At 48.4% G+C, this 25597-nt stretch overlaps 1 protein-coding gene across 11 annotated transcripts in view; it reads right to left on the bottom strand.

The window, feature by feature from the left end:
* PARD3 (par-3 family cell polarity regulator) overlaps positions 1 to 25597 on the bottom strand; it is a 475858-nt gene that overhangs the window by 87175 nt on the left and 363086 nt on the right. The window lies entirely within an intron of this gene.

Raw genomic sequence — 25597 nt, 5'->3', positions numbered from 1 at the left:
TTTCATCAATGCGGTAAACGTATGGAAACCTCCCGGGGGAGACGGGCCAGGTGTGGTTGGAGCATTGGTTTTGTCTTCCACAGGGCACTGAGCAGCGGGATTTACACAAACTAAATCCTCCAGAAACATCCCCGGGGAAAGCTGAGGAGAGACTCTCTCCCCGGAACAGGGATTGAGGTAAACAAATCCACTGCAGGAAATTCAAATAATACCCCTGTACCCCCAGGCATTGCTACTGTCCCATCAGCAGAGGAGAAAAAAAAAATCTCAAGAGGTACAAACAGGAAGTACAGAGTCCTCACCAGGTCCCCTACTCTGGGAGCAGCAAAGAAGGCAGAAAAGGATGATGAGCTGCCTGTGGCAGGGTGGGTTTCTTAGCTCTGCTATTCCACTAATGCCGGCCGGTGGAGGTTAGCCATCTCCATGTCCCGGCCCCATCAACCCCCTGATCCTCTTTCCACACCTGTCCATTGCAGGAAGCTCAGAAGCAGCTCTGCAGAATGTGGGCGATGTCACCCCCCGCAGGACTGAATGCCAGGCCTGAGCAAGCCAGCGATGCCTGGGACTGTGTTTCGTGGCCACTGCTGTCTCTAGTTAGCTTCATGTGGTGAAGGTAAACAGGACACAGCAAGAATGGAGACACGCTGGACATGCCAAGGCTGACTGAGGTTGTGGACACTGGATCAGAAACAGTGTGAGCCCTCCTACGTCCCTGACATTGAGGATCTCAATAGAGCAGAGCAAGCAGTTGTCCTAGGAGGGGACAGGGGTATCCACTGGGGGTGCTGTAGACTCAGGCGGGGCAAGGCCTGTGGTGGACTCTTGTTCAGCTGGACTGTTGGTCAGGACATCCAAGGACAAAGGAGGCAACATTAGTTCCTGACCTCATGCCACGAGCAAATGTGATCTGGCATGGCCGACAAGCCTTCTATCAGCTTATACTATACAACTGAAGAGAAAAAAATCTCCCTGGTCGCAGGCTAAGCAAAGAATTCTTAGGTAAAACAACAGGAGACCAGAGCCATGGTGTCTGCAGCATCGGCATTCCATATGGCTGCTGGTTTGAGTCCCAGCCACGCCAGTTCTGATCCAGCTCTCTGCCTATAGTCTAGGAGAGCAGCAGAGGATGGCCCGAGTTATTTAGCCCCTGCACTCACATGGAAACCTGGAAGAAGCTCCTGGCTTCAGACTAGCCTAGTTCTAGCCAGTGCGCCAACTGGGAATGAACCAGTGGATGGATGATCTTTATTTCCTGGCATCCACTTCACCACCATGGATCTGGCTGGAGTTCGTGGAGCACATGAAGGTACTCCCAGAAACTCAAAACTCGAGGTCACATACTATATTCCATCGTCTCTGCCATATTTCTCATGTCGTCAACACACCTCAAAGGTTTGCTGTCATTTCCGTTGCTGGACCATGATGAACAAATGACCAAAGGAAAGAATAATTACAGTGATGATCGACTGAGACATGTTAGTTACATTGATCTCATTTTCTTTATCTGATCTACCAGTTTTCATACCTCTGCTGCTTCCCTAAATCTGTCAGTAGGAACCGCTCATCCACTAGCCCTGCTGTGTCACATGGGACATCTATCCATGGCCAGGTGCGGCTGCATGCAGTTCGTGTTTATTCTGGGGTCAGCCACAAGGTAAGACCAAAACCCCGAAACACGTTAGCATCGGATGCCAACAGCCTGTCATTGTCCAGGTCCAAGTGGGCCACAGTAAGGCTTTCAATTTTATTTACTACAGCACAGCAACCACAAATCAAAGAAGGGGCTCATGAAAGACCATCAGGTCAGCCTAACCACAGAAGCCAGGAGAGCCTGTGTGCTAAGAGGGATGCGACGTGGTACAGTCCCACCAGGGCGCCGGCGGCTCCCGGGATGCTGCATGCCCGACCCTGGCTACCCCCACTATCTCCACCCCAGCCCACTGCGCAGGCAGAGCTCTTCCTAAACGTTCCCTGAGAGAGCCAGTGGCTTAGAGGGCTTGCTTACAGAAGAAGCAACCTGGAAGGTTCCCACGCCCAGACACACCCTCTGCCCACAGCACGTGGACCTGGACTCCAGGGATGCTTGCCTTTTCACGCTCATAGCCAGCCAGCCATCTGGAAGTCAAGAGTCCCTCATCCTTTCCTTTCTAAAGGGGCAAGTTTACAAGCTGTAACGTGGGGACAAACACAAACCAGTGTCTTCTAAGTTTGTTTCTCATTCTGCAGTTACCACAACTGCATCTTACAGGGAAGCCTGCTCTAAGCCACAAAAATTCTGCCCCAATTTGTCAACTCTGACATCAATACATACACACATGATACATACATATATGTGCATACACATCCATACAGCCAGTACACACATACATATAGACATGCACATACATGCATACCGTTTCTTGCATTGTGGAGCTGGTATTGTGCTACAGAAGGTTAAGTGGCCATCTATGAGGCTGAGCAAACTATATGGGCCCTGGTTTGAGTCCTGGCTGCTCCACTTCCAATCCAGCTCTTAGGAAATGCTCTTGGGAAATCAACAGAATGTCCAAGTGCTTGGGCTCCTACCACCCACGTGGGAGACCTAGAAGCAGCTCCCGGCTCCAACCCAGCCAAGCCCTGGTCATTGTGGTCATCTGTTGAGTAAGCCAGCAGACAGAAGATCTGCCTCTGGCTCTCCCTCTCTCCCCTTTCAAAGAAATAAAGTAATTAAAAGAAAAGAACTAAATTTCTAAACTTTACCTGTACAGGAAAAAAAAAAATGACATGACATGAAATAGTTCTCCTTTCATCTGACATAAGCTTTAACATTACAATCTTATAAGACAAAGGTGGAAAAAAGCTGTTTCACAAATTCTATGCTGTATAGAATCAACTTTTAAGCTCCTGAACTATATTATTTTCAGGAGTCACTCTAGCTGGCAATGTATTAGTATCGCTGAAGGTCATAAAATTTCAATCAATTTTAGAAATGTCAGGGCCGTCTGAGACATTTTCTAAAACTCCTGAGTTCAGAGTGGCAGTTATGACTTAAGGATGGTCCTGTTGGGGCAGCTGCTTGGCATCACAGCAGGTGAGACTCCACTTAGGAAGCTCCCACTCCACACGGCAGAGGTTCAAGTTCCACCTCTCCTCCTATTTCCATCTCCCTGTGAATGCCCAGCCCTGGGAGCCAGCGAAGATGAATCAAATAGCTGTGTCCCTGTTACCTGTGTCTCCTTGTGGGAGACTCAAGCAGGGTTCCTGGCTTCTGGTGTAACCCGGATTCCACCCTGACTATTGTGAGCATTGGGGAAGTGAGCCAGCAGGTGGGAGATTGCTCTGTCTTGTGTCTCTATCTCTCCAACTTCCAAGGAAAGCAGAAATTCAAGAAACAGAAACCAATGGTCATCCTCCAAGGCCACAACTGACACTTGCCATGTTCACAGGGCAGAAAGGCAAAAAACCGGGGTGCTGGCCTCCTCACAGGGACCTCCGACATTCTCCCGGACAGCAGCTCATTGTTCTCTGGCATGAGCTGATCTGCTCTATATCTTCCTCACTGTTTCTATTTTTTTTTTTTCCTCAAGAAGCCCTCTTGCTTGCTACTGCCCTGACCTTCGCATCTGTGATCCACCCCAACAACGTGGACTGCTGGCCTGGAGCCTCACACACTGAGTGATGTCACCAGGCCACAGGAGGGGTGTTTCTGACATCTCGGCCTGGGAGCACATCCTTACAATACACACTTCCAGGGAAGGGCAGCCTGGTCTGTGGAGGACGGCGCAGAGACAATGCACCTTTTGTCCTCGCTGTAAAATTAGCACTTTGCCCAGGACACAGACCTCCAGCCTTTCTCTCTCCACTGATGGCGGTGCAGCCAGCTGGAAGTCAACATGCACACCACGCCACAGCAGTCTGAGACCCTGGGCGCCTTGAGAGGCATTTCCCAGAGCCCTGAGAAGGGCCCAGATCTCAACTGACCCCTTAGCCAACAGGCCCTTTGCCAAATCGTGGAATGACAACAGATCCCGGGACTGCTGCAGAATCGGTAGAGAAAGATAGTATCATGGGTGCACACCGGCAAGATCAGAATTTCGTCTTTACAGCACACACAAGATTTGGAGGCCGATAAAGCAAACACAAGTTGGCTTCTAAATCATTTTTTAATCTCATTTTATCATCACATCAGTTCGGTAAAGATGCCATGACCCGGATATGACAAAGCCCGACAAGACTACAGCAACACTTTCTCATCTCTGGCCTTATCTGTTAGTGCCACAAATGGAACATCCGTTCCATAACTCATGTTCAAATGTAACTGTCACGGTGATCATCTCAGGAGGTGGCACCTTTGCAAGGTGACTGGGTCTTGGGAACTGTGACCACTTGGTGGGAATGAGACCCTCAATGCCACTGCAGGAATGGGTTGCCTATTGTGGCAGCACCTTTGTTACAAAGGATCTCTTGTTCCCATGCTTATCCAAAGGGCTATGGCTGTGGGACACACTATGCCACATCAGAGTGACCTCATCCACATTGTGGTGACCCCTGCCACATCTGTCAGGACACAGCAGGAAGCCCCCTGCCAAAGGAGATCCCTCAGCGTTGTACTTGGCAACTTCGGGCATTCAGGCAAACAGGTCTCTGGTCCCGATAACTGACAGCCTGTGGCACAGTGGTGGCCGACCACAGCTGGAGACAGATCAGGGTTAGGAAATACACTCAAGCACCTGAGAACGACCTCAAATCAGCCCTTCAAAGAAATAAAATCCACAGCAATGTCTCTTCTGAGAGAGTGCACGGCCACGTGACTGAGACATATGACCACAGCTTTCCCAGACAGCGGACGTAGAGTTCTCTTAGTGATGGACACTGTGCAGTCAGAGGGCCATCCAGAGTGAGAAGACAATGTGGACAGGAAGACAGGGTAGTGTCAGGGACATGTTTGCAACCCAGGGACAGGAGTGTCAATTTCAGTGCCCATGTGCTGGGCACAGGAGGGCCCTGGGCAGAGCCAACACCTGGGCCTGGGTACCTGTGTAGGACTCTCAGCGTGAGAATGCAGTTACTCTGCCTCCAGGATGCTCTCAAGCCTTCTACTGCACCAGGTGTGGATCCAAACACCTCCTTGTAGCTCAAGCACCAAATGGGTTTCCGTCCATGCCTTGTCTCAGCCTCACTCCCGGGCACTGCTTCCTGCCCTCTACCGGGCACCTTCACTCTCTCCCATCCTGCCAGACAGGAGCTCACAGGTCTCAGAACCACACATTTTCTTCACACCATCACACCGTCCACATCAACCTAAATGCTGGTGGTTTGCACATTGCTAGCCCCAGCCCACTCGCTGGCTTGTGCATCTGCCCGCATGTGTTGTAGTCTCACTTCCCTGCACACCTGCTTCTAGTTTCCGCCAGCCCAGTCAGCCATGAAGCTTGGAGTTAGTCCCCATTTCCTGCTCAGCAAGCCCAGAGCTCAACCCACCCCGTCACCTCAGGCAGCTGCCTGTCTCCCACCCCAGGAAGGACTGTAGCAACTCCTTCCCCAGGCCGGCCCAGCGCCTCAATTTACCACGCATAAGCTCCCAAGCCATCCAGTTCTCGGTTCTACTCTCCAGGAGCCATGTTCCTTACTATATATTCCAGTTACTTTCGTTGTCACCTTCCCTTCTCCTAAGTGCTCCGTAGCCATCCGTACAGCCATCTGCAGTGCCAAGTATGGTTCTGTTTCCCAGCTGCGGGGATACCCTGTGAACAATGGTCTGCAGCAGCCCAGGAGAGTTCTGTAGTCATGAGTGACCTGTGCTCTACTGTCCAGAGACTGAGTATCCTCCTGTAGCCTTGGCCTGGGCCAGGTCCAATTCCCACAGGCTCTCTGACTTGTTCCCACTGCAGGCACATGGCCCTCAGTCCCGGGACCCTGTTACTCTCTTCCCTGTTTCTCCTCCAGCTCAGGCACTCTCTACCTTCTTCTCAGCCCTAGGACTATTGGCCTTTCTTCTAAAATGATGTCTCCGCCAACCACATCTGCAACAGAACATTCATTCACTCCATTGTTATTTAATACCCACACCCCATACCATGGCAGACAGACACACCACCAGCTACCTACCACAATGATCCCAGTAGACATGCATTCGACCAACAGGTTGGCAAGTGACAGTGCTCCTACAGTGTCGTTGTAAGTGAACTGGTGATGAGCACCACAAACGGACAGCTGTTGGACACACTGGTCAACACACTGCTCAGCACACATACGTCTCATTTGGGAGAGCCTAGGTCTGAGTTTCAGCTCTGTTTCCCATGGCAACCTCTTGCTAACGTGCATCCTGAGAGGTAGCAGGTGATGGCTCCAGTAGTTGAGTCCCTGCTACACAGGAGCGAGGCTTGGATTGAGTTCCAGGTCTTCAGCATGTCTCTGCCCCAGTTGTCACAGGCATGTAGGAGTGAATCAGTACATAGAAGATCTCTGTCTCTTTTAAATAAATAAAAATATCAGGGGCTGGCATCATGGCACAGCCTGCTAAGCTTCTGCCTGCAGTGTGCTGGCATCCCATACAGGTGCTGATTCAAGTCTTCACTTGCCCACTTACAATCCAGTTCCCTACTAATGGTCTGGGAAAGCAGTGGAGGATGAACCAAGACTCTGGGCCCCTACATCCACGTGGAAGATCTAAAATTTTGAAACTCCTGGATTTCAGCTTTAGATCAGCTCAGCTCTGGCCACTGTGGCCATATGGGATGTGAAACAGTGGATGGAAGATCTGTCCCTCTCTTTGTGTAAATCCAACTTTCAAGTACAATTAAGTAAATCTTTTAAAAAACAAATCAATAAATGAACAGCAAAACTGATTTGAAAAGCCAGAAGTAGCTTTCAGCTTTCTATCTTTAAAAGAAAGATTCTGCAAGACAGATCCATAACATGCATACACTTTAGGGAGAGAGCTACTTAAAACTATTAGCACCTAAGGAATTCTTGAGAAGTATTATGTTTTGCAACTTTGTGTACATTTTTCTTATATAGTTACCAAAGTAATCTATCCAAGGAACTCCATGAATGTGCAATGAATTAAACCACTTGCAATTTTTGAGAAGGTTCCAAATTTCAGATCACTAAATCCTCGTATCTTTCTCCTATGAGTTTAACTATTAAGTTACACCATCTTCTCCATTCACGCTTTTCCACAAGCTAAGACCGTGAGGGTACAGAACCAGAACAACTCCACCACACATTTTCCTGAGGCTCTAAAAGCTGCTCTTTGGTGAAGGGAAAAAGCAGATAAGAGCCCCATGCCCACTGTGACCGTGACACACACAGGGCCAGCGGGGGCTACAGGGCACCCCGCTTGTCCTGAGCCTGCCCTGCTCCCTGCATGAAAAACCTCCCTTGCCCATGCCGCTGCAAGCATGGCCTGATTTACAAGGGGGTCACTATTTGCAGAATGCTTGCTCTTCTCCCACACTGTGACTCTATTTTGTTATTGAGTTCTAATGACTGTCATAAACAAACAAGTGGGTGTGTGTGGACGTGACTGGTATGAAACTTCAACTAGCTGGTGGGAGCTGCGTACGGACTCCATCCGGGAAGAAGGAGCAGCGTCTGTTCTTCTCACTCCTGCATGCCTTTCCTACTTCACGTGGCATTAAACAAGCTCGATTCCACCGAGACGATTTCAGTAACATCCACTTTGGTGCATTTTCCATCTGAACTGACACCAGAGTATTTCCCCACAAATGTATTCAAGCTTTGAACATCTTTACTCTAAAGGAGACGCAGCCCTAGGAGGAGACCTCAAGGTCAAGGTTGTCCCCAAGACAAGGCCATCTCTTCTGCACTTGGCCAAAGCCGAAAGACCTGGGAGATCTTGTGGGACCTAATTTTTCACTGAAACATAAGGGCTGACTGGAAGTCTGTGACGGCCGTAAAGAGCGGTAATCCAGAGCTCCCGATCTTTCTAAATTCCACACTCCACACAGCCTACTGGGTGGTGACACACATCAATCAGTGTCAACTATCAGATGTCTTTGCTAACAGACACTCGACTCACCTGAGCTCACTGTTGAATCTTTGATTCTACACTTCTACTCCATGTCAGCGCCCCAGAGATGCCTGTATCAGCAATATCTTAGTAAACTTTTTAATAAATATTCCCCCCTCCCCGCCCATTTACAGTAAATAGCATATAACTGATTTAAGCGTGTCAAAGATGACCTGAAGGGTCTGGCAGGGTGATGTGAGTTATGCCATAGCTGTAATACCAGCAGCCCACAGGAACACCTGTGCAAATGCCATCTGTTCCACTTTGGATCCAATTCCTTGCTAATGTGCCTGGGAAAGCAGGGGAAGACGGTCCAAGGGCATGGGTCCCTGCACTCATGGAGGAGACTCAGGTGAGTTCCAGGTTCCCCGATCCTGACAGGACCTAAGATGTTGGGACTAAAGATAGAAGTGTTTTCGGGCCTGACATGGTGGCCTAGCGGCTAAAGTCCTCGCCTTGAACACGCCAGAATCCCATATGAATACTGGTTCTAATCCTGGCAGCTCCACTTCCCATCCAGCTCCCTGTTTGTGACCTGGGAAAGCAGTCGAGGACGGCCCAAAGCCTTGGGACCTGCACCAGCGTGGCAGACCCAGAAGAGTTCCTGGCTCCTGGCTTCAGATTGGCACATCTCTGGCCATTGCTGTCACTTGGGGAGTGAATCATCAGACAGAAGATATTCCTCTCTGTCTCTCCTCCTCTCTATACATCTGCCTTTCCAATTAAAAGAAAAAAAGTGGGAGGAGAGAATTCCACTAAATCAATAAGTGTGACCCATAACAAACTGAAGAATAAAAGCCATCTAAATATCTCAATAGATGCAAAGAAGGCACTTAATAAAATATAACATCCTTTCATGATAAAAAAGAAATACAGAAGTATTTTCCTTTAATGAGTCTACGATACATAAAGAAGTTTTAATTATAACAAAGACACTCCCCATGAGTCAAGCCCAAGGCTTTTTGCCACTGCAGGCTGTCTGGTGTTTCCAAAACCTGTCTGAATGGACCTGGCCCCACACCACAAGATACACAGATGCCATAAATAGCCAAAGTTCATGGAAGTGAGCCTGGAATAATGTGGAGAAGAATCCTTTACAACGGCCTCAGCCTTCCCTGAAGCTATTCTGCACAGCTTCTGTTGTATACCTGTCACTGGAAATCCAGGGTGGGTGTGTGGGATGAGAATTAGGGATCTCCAAAGTACCGGGAAGCTAATAGTCATTTAGCTACCGCATCATGCTGGGAAAAACCTCACTCCCAATATTTATCATTGAAGCTGACATTACCATAGCATAGCGAAAGCGCCTATATTAAAAAGTTTCTAAATTCCTCTTAAGAACAGAGAAGCTGTTGTGCCCAGCAGCTGCTGAGGTCAAACCTTCCAGCCTCCTCCAGCTCAAACACAATCTCTCCTGGTGTGCCTACAGCAGGGCAGTGAGAGCCTGCTGGTGTTGGGTGCCCTCGGCGAGGCGGTGAGAACTCGCTTGGTGTCTGTAAGCTCCCAGCTATAGATTAGAGGCAGGTTTCCTGAGGGGTTTTAGTTTCTTTCTAACAGATGGTCCAACGTGAAGATGAAGAAAGCGGGGGTTGAACTGTGGTATAAGGAGAGAATGTTATCTTTGTTTTATTTAAGCACTGCCCTGTTGAGAGTTAAGTAATTGGGAGGGAATTCCCAGCTTTAATTTTAAAGCCTGAACCCATGGAGACCAAGCGTTGGATCATTTTTCTTCATGTGTTTGCTTAATTGTTTACTCTGCTGCAAATATGAAGCTACAGGCAATGATTTCTTAGTTATTTATGTGGATATGTCAAGGCGAGGCAGACCACTGAATAATGGTTTATACGTATATATTCGCGCTGGGTCCCACCAGGAGAGTTCAAACTGAAGACCAGGTGAAGGAGCCCCAAGGGCGTGTCTATGCAATGTCTGAGCAGCTTTCAGAAGGCAGGATGGAAAAAAAATCTTCCTGAACACATCCTCGCAGTGTGCAAATGATGCGCGCGCACACACACACGCACACACATGTGCACGTGTGCATTCAGCTCCAAGATTCTAGGTATGACATGGTGCTAATTTGGATGAGGACCTCTGCAACTCCACTGCTAGTACAACCAGGCTCAAGGCAGTCCTCCACCTGCCCAGGCCCTCCTTTCCAATGCAGCTGGCCAGTGTGTGACTGGAAGGGCAGACCTGGCCTGGCCTCACCCAGGCTGCCCGCACCTCAGTCACCCAAACGCTAGGAAAGCCTGTTGATGAATTCAGTTTATGAACACTGACACATTTCAAGAAACACTGCACCAAAACAGGGCTAAAAGAGGAAAAAGAGAGAGAGCAGCAGCCAATAGGAAAGTCTCAATGAAGTGAACAAAGGCACTTAATTTAATAATGAAAGCCACTCCAATTTACAAGGCAACCGCCCTGTACCTCCAGCCAGCTGAATTATTCAAATAGATGCATATTTACATGTTTCCCAAGGATGCTTTCCGTCTCTTTCAGATTCAAAAGGACGCCTCTCTAATCCAATACAATTCTTTTCACGCTGCATTTCAGCAGCTGTCTTCCCTGATTTCTAATCAAAGCTGGAGATAACCAGCTTTGGCACCAGACCCCAGTCTCCCAAATGAGTAATTAAAGCTATCAATGTGTTCACTTCTTTTGCAAAACCCAGGGTGCATTTCATAGCCTGGCCCACTGAGGGGTGTCCTGTGTTTTAATGTAGCCAGGTCTTTACTACCCTAATAAAGGGAGTGGTCTGGGCTTCGTGTTAGCATTCTTCATAGTCCAGCTCCACTTCAAATCTCCCCCACCCCCAAACATCTCCCACACACAAATGGGACAAAAAAGCTGGGAGCCAACAATTGCTTGAGACAAAGAAACAAGTGTTCAATGGAAAGGAAAAAAAAAACTGATACAGGCTCATCAAGAAAACATTCTCATAGTTATAGAAAATGCTTGTCTTAAAGGAAAAAAACTATACAAAGCTGAGCAGTTAAGAATATTCCAGATCAGGGAAGAGCCATTGAGGGCAGCCAGCCCACCTCTTGGAAGGACGATTCGAGCAGCTTGCAAAATGGGAGATGAATAAACTAGGCACCGTGTCAACCTCAGCGGGCCTAAACAGCTCTTCATTTGCAGCTTTTCATAACTGCATTGTACAACCACAGGTAAGGACAGATGCAGGGGTAGACACAGCGGCCCAGCAAGCTAAGCCACCGGTCCAGACATCCACCTCCATGGGAGGGGCTGGTCTGATTCCTGCTGCTTCTTCTCATTCCTTCTAAGGCACATCCTGGGAAGCCAAGGGTGATAGCTCAAGTCCCTGAAGACCTGCCAATGTGAGAGACCCAGATGGAATTCCAGGCACCTGCTCTTTGGTCTGGCCCAGCCCTGCCTACTGGAGTGAACCAGTAGAACAGAAGATCTCCTATTCTCTGCCTTTCAAACTAATAAAAACAAAATGTTCTTACATTTTCAAAAAAGCAATGGAGAACTGGGTACCTATAAGGGCAGCAAGCGCCCACGGAATGCGACCTCCATGATGGGCATTGCATTATGACCTCGTTGGGGTCCTTTAGGCTGCCTGGCCAGGGGTCTTCTCATGACTTCCCAGCAGGCTGGGAAATTGAGGCTCAGGAAGTGAATGATGGAACCATTTTCAAAAACCTGTTGTTAGAGAACAGTGAATGCCTTGGCACTGGGTGTGGGCAAAGGGCAGGTGGTGGGAGAGTGATGTGAAGACACACAAATGCCCATTACTGGGATATCTGAAAACAAACTCGAGATAAAACACCAACCATTAGTTCGTGAGGCGGCTCAGCTCTTCCTTTCCATATATTCTAAGTTTTATATGTAAGTCTTACTTGCATATTCATTGAGATCAATTTCAAGTTTGGTCACAGTAAATTACACTATCAATAGGTGTTAAGTTTGTGATAACTCCCAGAACAGTTCTGCTCCAACAGGCAACCTCTGAGCTTGCCACCCTCCAACACACACACACAGGTGTGCAGGACACACCTGCTTCGGGGCCAATTACTGGCAGGAATTCACACACAAGTGTACAAGACTGATGGGGACTCTTTCCACTCTTGCAGAGTTGTCTATTTTGGCTTTGTACCAGTTTGCATTTGAAGAGCTCTGCTAGCCACCAGTTCACTCTGCAGATGCACAAGCCAGATCAGACTGAAGTCACAAGCCAGAAATTCTGTTGCAGGTCACCCCGGGGGCGACAGGGACTCTAGTACTCCCAGAGTACACATCAGCAGGAAGCTGGGAGCAGAAGCTAGGATCAGCCACTCTGATCGGTAATGTGGGTGTCACAAGCTTGGCAATTTAACCACTGTCCCAAAGGCCTGCCCCTCCTACTTACATTTAAAGGCAAAATAAACAACCCAAAAACGTAAAAACTCACCAGAATCAGTGAGCCGATGCAGCTTCGGGGGTCTCTGCATACAAGGCAGAGCTAGCAGAGGGTGCCAGGAGAGAGGCACATAATAGAGACCACACACAGAAGAACATGGCTCTGCCCAAGCTCTGGGGCCATGCAAGCAGCAAAGGGAAGAGACGCTCTGAGAGGCCTGGAGCTGGGAGACAGCTGAATACAGCTGGCCACAGTGAGCCCTAAGGACAACGGCAAAGTGAGGCCACCAGAGATGAGGGCCAGTACAGCCTGCTGGCAGAGATGGGACACAGGCGTTCAGTGAGCAGAGAAAGATAAGCGAGCAGTGAAAGAAAAGAATAAAGAAGAGGAGTGGACGATGGAGAAGCAGGGCTGGGAAACAGAGTGGACATGTGACTTACAGACAGGGACACCAAGGCTCATCCTAAGGAGCTTGTGGTAACAACTCCCAAATGGCCAGGCACAACCCAGGGACCACAGCTACCTGGGCCACTGAAAATAACAAGGAGGATAAGGACTTTAGGAGGAAGAGGCCTAGAACACCCTAAGGGGTCACTACAAAAGCCTTTCACACATAGGCCTCACTCTGTCCTCCTATTGTGACTGGAAAACCAAATATAATTATCCCTACCTACTTTTGTAAGTTTGTACTTACTGATTTCTGTTTCATTTGTAAGGCAGAGAACCAGGGAAATAAACAGAGAGAGTTCACTTCTTAACATACCAGGTCTGGGCAGAGCCCAAGTTGGGATCTCCATCTGGCTCTACAATGTGGTTGTAGGAACCCTACCATTTGAGCAGTCAATTGTAACTTCCTGGGGAATGTATTAGCAGGGAGCTGGATGAGAAGCGATTCAGGCTATGAACCAGGAATCCTAAGCGATGTCTTCACTACTGTGCTAAGGGCCAGTCCCACCCTTGTTTACAAATTTTTAAAAAGTGACCGACACCCAGATAAGCTAGTCAAGCCGCTAGTTTTCAAGACTCCAACTCCACTTTTCCCAGGACCTTGTGGAGTCAGACACGATGGTCTTAAGGACCAGCAGAGACAGCTGCACCTGCACTCCGTTTCCCGCATGCATTTTTTACAATGAGTGGAAATCATAGAAGGCAATGGTTCTAAGTTTTCAATGGCATAAAATTTATTGAAAGGCAGTATTTTCTCAACATGCACCTGTCAAGCCATCCTACATCCCTGGAGGGCGAGCACTGAGGAATGGCTACCACTTTAAGGACCTTGTTAAGAATATGCACATTAAAAAGAATATACAGAACCAATTCTCTGCTTACAGCCACAGTTTAAGATGGAGGCAAATTCATTTGCATTTCTATCTTGTTAATTCCGGTGTTAGGCTGTTGTTACTAATAACATAAAATATTTAAAATGTGTGTTACACACAGCCAATTATCATTACCTAGTGAGAAAATAATTTTATATTGGGAATCTAAAAATAATCCATTTTACCACTGCGATAGATTACACACATTATGAAGCAAATTCTGTCACCCACTAATCCAACGATGGTTCATCTGCTGCGGATTCCATCAGAAACGCTCTCATCTCAGTGGCTGCCACACCACCAACACAATGCCAGGGAAAGTCCAGGTCACTATAAATCCTTCTTATACAAACGCAATATATAGCTAAAGCACACTGTCCAGCACATACCATTCAAGGGTTATCTTATTTTGACTTTGTACTTGGGCCAGGAGCAATTCAGAAACAGATTAAATTCCATTTAAATGAACTCCAAGAGCTTGTCCCAAATTCTTAAGATATGTTACAGTTCAACAGTTCTTTAAGCAACTGTGCTAGCCACTGAATTTGGAAGATCTACTCACTGAAGAATTTTTCTAAGCTTATTCTTATTCATCTGAAATAGGAACAGAGAGAGAGACTTTCATCCTCTGGCTCACTCCTCTGAATGCCTGTCGCAGCCTAGTTTGAGCCAGGCTGAAGGCAGGAGACAGGAACTCCATTTAGGTCTCTCCCAGGTGGCTGGCAGAGACCAAATACTGGAGCCATCACCTACTGCCTCTCCCAGGGTGAGCAATAGCAGGAACTTGGGAACAGGAGTAGAGCTGAGACTGGATCCCAGGCTCCGAGATGGGACGGAAGAGTGCCAATGTGGCCTTCACCATGGCACCTGGAGCCTACCCCGATGACAATGATTTATTTCTAGGCAGACAAAGGAGGGAAGGGACTTCCCAAGTCAAGTCCACATCGTGCCTACGTACGAGAGGCCACGCACAAAACCCTGTGCCAGCTCATGGGGCCTGGCATGTGGCTGATCCATGAGCACCGGTAAGTTGATCGCCACGCTAATAAGCTTCAGGTTTGTTTCCCCTGCGTTTCAAGTGGAATATTGCAGGAAGGTAGCAGGCTGCTCCCTCAGACAATGTCTAATTACCGGGGCGCTTCTGTGCAGAATTTGAAACTAATTGGGATAGGACTTTGTTTAGTATAAACAGATATCTCAAAAAGAAGCTGATTAAGGGAGAATGGGGAAATCGGCACAACGCTGTGTCTAGTTAGAGTACCCAGCAGCAGCACCTGCACAAACACACAGGAAGGGGAAATCCACAAGAGTGGAGACCCTGCAGGTCCCCCAACCAAGCCCTTATAATCCCCCTTGCAGGACTCAACACACCTGGACCACGGATGGAAGAAATCCACCAAAATTAAAAATGATACACATACAACTCCACCACTCTAAACTGTGACTGTTATACAAGGGTAAAAGAGAAGGGTAGCAAAAAAACTCCAGTGTAACAAAGGATTTGTAAAGTGATAGATTCTGTTCTACCTCATTCATATTTTACTGGTAAGTTACACATAACTAATTTAAATCACTGAACCATTCCTATATAAAAGAAATCATCTTGAATTTTTTAAAAAAGCAAGTCATTGAATTACTCACAGTAATTTTCTTTTCCATCTATTCATCTTACACTCCTGCTTTTAAACTTTTCTGTAACTGCACAAGGCATTTGAGGCTATGGGGGCAAGTGGAGGCATGTCTCTTGGTTTGATGTCCCTGCCCCCTCAGAGGAGAGCTCCGCTTCCTACAGAGGGCTGACAGGGCTCGGAAGGGCAGAGTGCTTCACAGCTGCGGGGTGGGGGGTTCCCCCAAAACAGGTCTCCAAGGGAAGATGTTTGGCTCAGGACCAAAGCACCACGCAGGATGGGATGCTCACATTTGATATGGCAGTGCCTGGAGTGTGAGTTCTGGCTCCATTTGTACTCCAGCTCTTGCTAACACACACCCTGATAGGTAGCAGGTGACGGTTCAAAGACTTGGATTCCTGCTACCTGCCTGGAGACCTGCGTGGAGTTGCAGGCTCTTGGCTTCTGCCTGACCCAGCTCGGGCTCTAGTGGGATTTTTAGGGGTACTCTTGGATGTACATGCTGCATGGAGGTACATGGATGATCTGTTGCATGTTCACTCTCTCTCTACTGCTCTACCTTTCAAATTACAATAAACATAAACTTTTACAATCTTTGGATACCCTGTACATGTTAAGAATGTAAAGGGCAGAGGAGATTTGAAATGAGATCCAAATATTCCAACAGTGTCAAGGCGGCTTGGGACAGAGATGGCCAGGAACTGAAGGAGCTGGGACAGAGCAGCCTGAATGTTCATAACCACCACAAGGTAACAAAGCCATAGGTGAGATACTGACTCCACTTGCCACGTGTCACATGCACTTACCAAGCACCGAGTACATTGCATCAACAAGCCTAATTATCACAGTCAACCAAAAAAAAAAAAAAAAAAAAAAGAATCAATCCTTTCAGAAGACAACTAACACTGTAAAATATTAGACTGCTTCAATATTCTGGGGGTTAGGGCTCAGTCAGCAGGAACAATGGAGCTGCTGGGCACCTTTTGGGTTTGCAGCCTTAAGCATGTCCAAAGCACTGACACTGCTTAGAAATGCTGAGCTGCCATTTTTAAAGTAAGGCCACATCAGAGAAGCGGATATGCCCAGTGTTCCCACAGTTAATGGCCCGAGATGGCTGCGAGGCCCTCCAGTCTCCCCGACTGCATGGTAGCCTTCCTTTCCAGGTCATTTCACACACGGGTTGCCTTACAGTTCTCTGAAGCAAGAAATCGGCCACAGCTGATGAGCAGTAATCCGCACTCGGCCACCGTCGATGGGTGCTTACGGGATGCAGAGCTTTGGAAAATGGATCCATCCGAGATAAAACATTTTGCTAACAACTTTCATGGTTCACTGGCAGAAAAAGAAGGCTGATTAGCTTGGCACTCGAGATATGGCCTTGTCCATATGGTGAAAAACACGCCAGATTTTTTAAAAGTCAATCAAACCATTCTGGCTCTGGCTATTAAAACAAGCAGCATGGTCAATAAAACTGGTTGTGTTATTTAAGTCCGTCTGTCGTTCTCCCACAAGAGTGGAAGAGCATTTAGGGTGGAGCCTGTAGCTCCGACTCTCAGTTCCAACAGTGGGTAGGGCAGATTGTGGCGCACGCGTATGAAGAACATTCTTTCTAAACACAAGAATTGGGACACAGCTGACATATGGCGTAACAATGGGACAGCAAATGTGAAGATACGAGGGAGAGAGGAGGCTCTCAGGGGTCAAATGAGTTGCTGAATAGCTGAGTAAGTGGCACAGTCAGGACCTGGATCTGAAGCCCACAGGGTCTACGGCAAGTGGCCAAGGCCCCGACTCTGGCCAGTGCACATGAGAGGGGAGTGAGGGTTTGGGAGCACTGGAGCCGGGCCAAGAAGACCACCATATGCAAGGGCAAGTCCAACAAAGGAACAGGTGATTCTGTCTGAGGACTTCCTTCAAACCCTGAATCGTCCATAGGAGAGATTATTCAGACACAACAATTCCCAGAAAGCAACTCACGTTCTTCTCCACTCCCAACTCCCAAGAAGTCTTTATTTTACAGAAAACAAAATCAGTAAATAGCCCAGAAATAAGCAAAATGCACACTGTAGCTCTGGGTAAAAAAGAAACCAAATGACTGCTGTGAGGCAGCCGTGATCATCTGCACACATTCTTCCTAAATAGTGGTGGTCCTTATTTCCTTAGAAAATCTCAGAAATGTATTATGAGAGACAGAGAGATGAGATCTTGCCTCTGCTGGTTCATTCTCCAGTCCCTATTGACAGCTAACGCTCGCTGAAGCATGGAACCCAATCCAGGAGGTCTCCAAACACTCTCCACCTGCTGTCTTCCAGGCATACTGGAAGTCACGCTGGGACTCGAACCCAGGCTCTTCAACACGGCACACAGACGACCCAAGTAGCATCCTAACCACGGTGCCAAATTCCTGCCCCTCCTTATTTTGTTTCAGACATGTTTCTGGAACCGAAATCTGAGACAGAAGGGAGGCTAGTTTTCTGGGAAATATTAGAAAGTTAGCAAAAAAAAAAAAAAAAAAAACGTTTTCAGACACGTTTTCCCAGGTGTTGAGTGTATATTTTTTAAACACCAAGCAATCAAAACCAGCGCAGTTAGGGGAAGTGCGTTGTGGGCACTTTGTATACAGCATGGCTACCGAAGGCAGGCCTGCAGCCCCTCAGACAATCTGGAAGAAATAAAAATGCTGCTAGCTGCACCTACTTCTCTATTCTCCATGCCAGCATCTGCTGCTGAGTAACAGACTGTGAGAAGCACAAGTACTGAGGGCGAGTGCAAAGTTGAGGCTACTCAGCACCCAAGAACCCAACACACACACAGCTAGGTGCTTCTAGATGGTGTCTCCACCACCCTCACCCAGCCAAGGGCCCCTCTGCATCTAAAACAACTAGAGGAATATTGTGAGAACATGGTACTCGTGAACTCATCTGCTGATCATGTACAAGCAGCTGCCCTGCGCTTTTCCAAATGCTCAGGGCACCAGCTAAGAATGTGGCTGGACCAGTCCCTGCCTGACTTGCACCTGCCAGAGACGAAATCTGCACCCTTAGAATCCATGACGCAGGAGATAGGCCAGGACCAGTTGCTCATATCACACATGTGACACGGCTGGAAACTAAGTGAGACAGGGAGGTGAAAGAGAGGTGAGGGTTATGGGGACACCAGACGCCTGAGACTCAAGCATGGCTCACACGAGAGAAGCTGCCCAGGTATTAGCTGCGGGAATAGTGCAAACCCTTTGGTGCTTCACAGGGATGAAGGGGCCCACCGTGGAATGGGGGGAAGGAGGGAAGTGAAATGCTGTCTGCTGGTAGGATGAACCCAAGCCCAGAAGGAGCTCTGACAATAAGCAGGTTCTGATGAAATGCTCAGGTGGGTGACTGCTGATGACAGTGAAAAAGCCCTTCTGTTTCGTCAACCATTAAATCCCACCTAGCTAATGAAGAAAACAGCTCTTGTGCATGCATTTGTCCCCTGAGTGAAAGGTAGACTTCATTTTAAGAGCTGTGCCTGTAGATGAGCTTGGGGAATTGGACAACGCATACGGCAAAGACACGCTTATAACAGCGAAACGCCTAGCCCTCTTCTGTATTGCGTTTACCATGTGTTAGCTGGCATATGATTTTTTTTCCAAATCATTGAGGATTATTTCCTGTTTACCAGAAAGAAAGCGTTACTAATAGTGTGCTATATATTAGCATTCACTTCATTTTCATTATCATATAATAAACACAAGGCATTTACAGCACCAATATTATGCAAATATATTCTGGATTTTTTTTTTCTTACTTTAAGTACATCTCAGTGCTATCTTAAATGGTGCAATGCTGTGCCTGGCATCTCCAGGAGGGGGGGCAGTGCCCCAATATCGGAACAGAGGAGGCACATCAGGGAGAGTCCTGCTGGGTTTCCAGGACTTTACACATCACAGCCCCATGTCACCCAGGTCAGATGTGCTGCTTTCTAAATTCATCTCTGACTACTCAGCTGAAATACGACCCTTAGGACACAAGACTGCATCACAGAAATTGCCCAGAGGTCCAGAACAAAGCACCTTGTAACAGCAACATAAAAAGCTGTTGGAGCTGGGCTGTTCTGAAGCCCAAGCATGTGGGCCAGCCTCTGCTGCTTTTCCAGGTGCATCAGCAGGGAGCTGGACGGGAAACGAAGCAGCCGGGACTCAAGCCAGCTCAACAGCGGTGTCAAAACAGTTAAATAACCTGAAATAAGGTTCTTGAAGCACGAAAGAGGCGTAAGGTGAGACTTATCATTAGCAGATGCTCCTGCAAAGACACGGCAGCTTCAGCTTCCAGATGCCTTCAGACCTCAGCAACACAGGGGACACCGACAGCAGTGACGTCATTGTAGCCACAGCCACTGATACTCGGCAGATGCTTTCTGAGGGCCAGGCAGGACTCATGGCACCTTACCTACTCACTGACTAAATGCTCACAAAAGCCCGATGAGCCACGTTCTGTCAGGATCCGCATTTCAGACCCAACACAGAAGGGAGGTGCAGGTTAGTGGGCAAAGTCATCACGGCACCTCAGACGGGCTTCGGAATGTGTGCAATTGACAGTTCCAATTTCCCACCCTGTCTCAGCACGCTGTCAGTGTTGTCTAAATTCTCTCTCTCGGGGCAGGCATCTGGTATGCCAGGTAAATGCTCATGCCCTGTGTCACACTGCACCCATTCTGCTCCACACTCTAGTTCCTGTTAATGCACACCCTGGGAGTAAGCCGTGATGTCTCTAGTAACATGGCAGCTGCTAGGGACGTCTGGGTAGTGAACTAGGAGATGGCTGTCTATTTGTGCGCTCTGCTCTCTCCTCTCTCTCTACCCTCCTCCCCCACAGTATTTTTCTCCTACAGATGTAAAGTTTAAGTGACATTTTAGGAGGCTGGAGCTGGGTGTTTAAGCCACTGCCTGTAGTGCTGGAATCCCATATAAAATGGCCTCGAAGTCAGTAGTTTGGTACCAAAGTATGGCATTTTAGGAATATTTTCCAGTTGAAGTCTATGGGGCGGAACTCATAATGAAAGGCACAAGCTGACATAGGAAATGCAGCTCAGAAACATTCCTGAGTTGTACAGAACGTGCAGATACATTTAGAACCTCTCCTCTTATGCCAACCGGAAATGCGCACGGAAATCATCACAGAGTATCTGTAGAACTCACCAACTGTCCACTGCTTTCTGCTCTGGAACAATGCAGAAAGTTCACAATCTTCATGAGACGAAATGCACCTCCCATTTTAGTGGAAGCTGCTGAAGATGTCCCAATTGAAAAACAAATATTTTTAAATCCACTATCACATCTCTTGTCATTACCTAAAATTAACTAATGGGGGATGGGCAAGAAGGAAGGAAAAAAAAGAGAATAATCAAATATTTTTCCACCCTGAAGACGTTAACTGCCCAGCTGAACATCTGGGAAGTCAATTTAAAGATGGATTGCACAGTCAGAGCTGCAGGAAATCTCCCAGCAAGCTGAAAATGCATTACACGATAGGCTCTACACAAACCCTCGTGAATTTGTATTAACAGCCAATGCAGGCGCACGCAAGGAATCCACACCAAGCTAGGGTCACCGCATGGCAAAAACAGGTACTGGAAGCCCCAGGGAAGGCCTGCTGACAGGAGGAGCGACCATGTGCCACACTTCAGTTAAAGCAGGAGCCAAAAGATCACACGGAGCTGCAGGAGACACTGGCCTCGGGGCTGGCTGGCTCAGCAGCACAAACCTAAATGTTCAGTGCCCCACGGGGCGGTGGGGGGAGCAGACACTGAAAATGCTACGAGCCCACGTGGCCACGCGACCACCAGCCTGATGACCTCCCAAGTCTGAATGTGTTTTCACTTACCCCCATATTTCCCCAAGGCTGAGATAAATACAAAAATAAACAATCTTCACACACACATACCGCCCCATCCCCCATTCCACACAGCTTCCACAAGCAAATTGTGGTTTCAGGCAATGTTAATCAAGAAAAAGAATTAAACAAGAAGTCATTAAAATTAGCCGTGACCTTATTGATGGCTTCATTACTTACGAGATTTCATTTGCCGGGTTGTTTATGTCACCTCAGCTTTTAATTCAATCGCTGCATCTCTAACTGTCTTGGAAGAGCTAATGAATGGCAATGGCTTATTTCCATGCACCAAAACTTCACTCCTGCAGACAACTGCCTCCCCGCATCCCTGCCTCCACTAGGCTCCAGCAAGTCCCTGAATTCACCAATGCAGTAGATGGAAGTAGACGCATGCTCGCAGAGTGGACCTCTGTTAGGAAGGTGTGATGTGAACTGACATGTGACGGCAAGCTCACTTAGTGGGAGTTGGGCTGGACATGAGGCCTGAGAAACCCCTGACCGTCACAGCCAAGGCTCTGACAGACAGGACAAGAGGCCCTGAAGGAGTTCTTGGGTACAGGGGTGAAGGCTGGGCTGCAGACTGGGCCAGCTTCATATAGTCATGTGGGAGAGAGGAGAATGACAGGGTAACTGAGCGGGCAGGCGGTGGGACTGTATCACCAGCTGGCACCTGCCTGGAGGGGGCTGCGGAAGTGACGTCCCCAGCTCCAGGGTGTGCAGCGGGGGCAGCAGTCACTGAGGTAAGCACCAGAAGCTGGTTTAGGAGGCATGTGGCACAGCCAAGCAGGGTGCAGGTGTCTCCCCCCAGGGAAGGGATGGCAGGATCACAAGGGTGGGAATTGGGGGGACACAGGGAACACTGGCCTCAACATGGGCAGTGCTAGCTGAGGGAAGCTCTGCTTTCCTGCCTTCCACCTATCCCACGGCAGTGGGCCCATCCTGTCTTGCAACACCTACTTGGGCACTCACTGCCCCGGTACAGACCTTTGCGACTGCCCAGCTTCAACGAGCACCAGCAACATCCTTTGCCAGGATGTGTTTGCCACTGTCCCCCTTGCCCTAAGAGACCATGCATGCGGTCACAGGTGCCAGGGAGGACGGCAAGGCCTTTTCTTCGGAAGCACTGCTCGGCTGGTCACATGGGGCAAAGGAGATGCAGTTGTCCAGCAATGATCTAGAAGCTTCTTTCTTTTTATTTTGTTGAAGATTTATTTTTATTGGAAACTCAGATACACAGAGAGGAGGAAAGCCAGAGAGGAAGACCTTCCATCCACTGATGCACTCCCCAAACTGAGCCAATCTGAAGCCAAGAGCTTCTTCAGGGTCTCCCATGTGAGCACAGGTCCCCAAGGCTTTGGGCCCTCCTCCACTTTTCCCAGGCCACAAGCAGGGAGCTGGATGGGAAGCAGGGAGCTGGATGGGAAGCAGGGCCGCCAGAACATGAACTAGTGCCTATATGGGATCCCGGTGTGCTCAAGGCGAGGACTTTAGCCACTAGGCTACTACGCTGGGCTCTGGAAGCTTCTTTTAAGAAGCATGCATTGGCAGTAAGAAGGAAAGGTAGGGTGGAATGTGGGGATCTGGTTAACAGGGAAGCACGTTTTCACACAGTGCAGGCAAGTCTCACCCCTGTGAACGCTCAGTGGACAGAACAAGACAGCAATAGTGGGGAAGGAAAGCTGAAGGAGCCGGCTCCTTGCAGGGAGGGGTCAGGACCTGGGGGTGGCCTGGCCAGCGGAAAGGAGGAGAGGGAGGCAGCTAGGAACAGGGGTGGGTGGGCACAGGAGTGGGTCACAGGTGAGGGTCAGTTATAGGCGTGGGCAGTTATAGTCAAGGTGAATTACAGGTATGTGTGGGCACAGGTGATGGTGTTGCTGTTTTGGAGCCAGCAGACAGGTTGGCAGGGGCCACGGCCTGTGGTCCTCTCACCAAGGATGGCAGACAAAGAGGTGCCAGGCAGAAGGGCAGTGAAGGATGGTAGCCGGACACGGCTCTTTACCCAGCCAGGGCACGTGCTCCCAGGCTGCGAGGCTGCCTAGTCATGACCCAGAGTTACTCACCAGAGAGCTGCGAGTAAAACGGAAGGAAGCTGGGGCTTGATTTCTGGAATGGCAAACATAGCTTTGTCACCTGAGCCGGTGTTTCTAAAGGTCACCATGGCCTGGGTGCAAGAAAATTCCTATTGTTCTGCATGAATGAGACCGACTTTCCATGCCACTGGTTTCCAGTTGGAATAGCGGGAGGGGGAAAATAGTTCACAAAGGTCTTTTCTTTTAAAACTGGCATTTTCTCTTTAGTGGTAAAATGCATGCAAAAAGCGTATGATTATGGTATTTATGATCCCATTAAGGTGTCCTCAGCAAGCTGGGGGAGGCTAGCCTGCTATTTTCTTGCTATTTAGATTTATGGCAGCACAGTTCCTATTTTATTTCAATTATATTTGAGGACAATGCACTCACGGTGGCAAATGACTGCATGGTGACAGTCAGCCAATGTCCACCAGAGCTGGCTTTCTCTGGAGGTTTCTAACTGCAGATTCTGACGGTTGGAAACAGAAACACAAATTGCATGGTGTTCCTCCAGTCGATAAAAGGCGTTATTGACCAGGATTTTATCAATCCCGTGTGAGAAAGCAAAAAGCTTTCTGAGTTGCACCATGTAACTCGTGTGGAAAGAAACTTCCCGTGGTGGGGTCATGGTGCGAGCAGGTAGGGCCCCCTCCTGCGACGCTGGCATCCTGTTTAAGCAGACACTCACTCATGATGTCCTGCTGTTCTGGAACCAAGCTGGTGATGGCTATTATCATCAGGACTCCTGCTGGCCTGCCTCACCAGCAGTTTACTTGACACAAACAGAATGTCGACGATTTAGACGAAGTTTTGAGAAGTTCAAGTTTCCCCATCTCATGGTACACTGGCAGCTTAGCACTGGTGAGAGAACACTCTCCAAAAAGAACAGGAGTGTTTCAGGGAGGTCCACGAGCTGACAACAGGATGTCCAGGAACAGACGACACAGGCGGAGTGAGCCCATTCTTAGAACATTGGCCCTTGCTCTCAAACAGCGAGGGGCTGCAGCCAGCATCATTTTCAAGCTTGGTGTCTGCATGTGGAAGTGACATGGGAGCCCTCAAGCTGAATTCAGCGAGTCCTAATTTGCACGGAATCTATCCTGGGATGTGTGGGGATGGGGAAGCGAGGAACAACTGAAGAGACAAAGCACTACCCACAGAGTCCACAGGTACATCTCCACAAATGCAGGCATGCTTATGCACCCACCGTCACCCACGTGGGAGAGTGATGGAGTTCCTGGCTCCCGGCGTGTCGCCCAGGGCCTTGTGGTCAACCAGAGAACAGGAGATCTCAGTCAAGGCCTGCTTCTGTCCCTTCAGCCAGTAAGCAAACTTCCTTTAAAAGGTAAGTTTTATAAACCGTTTTTCCGTAAGCTTCTGGAAAGGCCCCTCTCTCCTGCACCAAAGCTCGTCTTCCAACTCCATTGTCCAAGAAAGCTCTGGAAGCCCTCTCAGAGAAGCATGCTGGACAGCAGGTAGAAAACTGGGAGTCTCTGTGACACACAGGCCACAGCTTGCTGGACAGGGAAGAGCACAGGGACTGTGCATGTGTCACCGAGTCAGCTAGGATCTGCAGGGCAGGCGCCCAAACACAAGACAGTCATGATTTGTGCAAGCATTCAGAGTGAGGGAAAAAAAAAAAAAAACCCTCACTGGCCACATTAAATTAACTCTGCTCATTGGGATGTAATGGTCTTGCCATTCTGTTTGCATTTAATTTGTGAAGATGTTTGGTTTTTATGGTGGTATAATGGTTCCAAGCAGAAGGAGCTTGGTTCTATTTCATTTTTATACATACTTAAGTAACATTATAATCAAAACAATTTAATTCAATATCGCCATTTCAAGAGACTGTCTCTCCTCCACAGAGCACTCTCTACACCATGAAAGCCTACTCCTCGCTTCGCTACGGCTTCCCCAAAAGAAAAGACCAAGATGGTGATGTCTTTATTGCTAGACCAAGGTACCAGCAGGTGTAGAATCTCCTACAGGTATCATGATCAACGACTGCTCAGTCATCAAACATGGCCTTCGTGGAGAACTGCGTGCCTGCAGAAGCTAACCTTTACAAGAAACAGAAATTCCTGTGCCTTTTTCCCTCAAATAGTAATCAACTGTCTAGCTTGAGTTGAAATTATCTTAGACACCTTACATTGCAACGAACCTTTCTGGGAGAAATGCCCAAAGCTGTGCTGTATCTGGACTCTGGGGACAAGATTCTGAGTTATTTACTGCTCATTGTGGCTAGTCCTGGGATTGAAGTTTCCTTGGAGGGGTCTGCTGAGCAGGTGATTTGGGGAACATGGTTAGGGAACTGCTGGTCTGGGGTTAGCGTGG

The sequence above is a fragment of the Ochotona princeps genome, chromosome 10 (assembly GCF_030435755.1).
Source record: "Ochotona princeps isolate mOchPri1 chromosome 10, mOchPri1.hap1, whole genome shotgun sequence".
Taxonomy (NCBI): Eukaryota; Metazoa; Chordata; class Mammalia; order Lagomorpha; family Ochotonidae; genus Ochotona; species Ochotona princeps.
The sequence above is the reverse complement of the archived record's forward strand: the minus strand, read 5'-3'. Positions and strand labels throughout refer to the sequence as shown.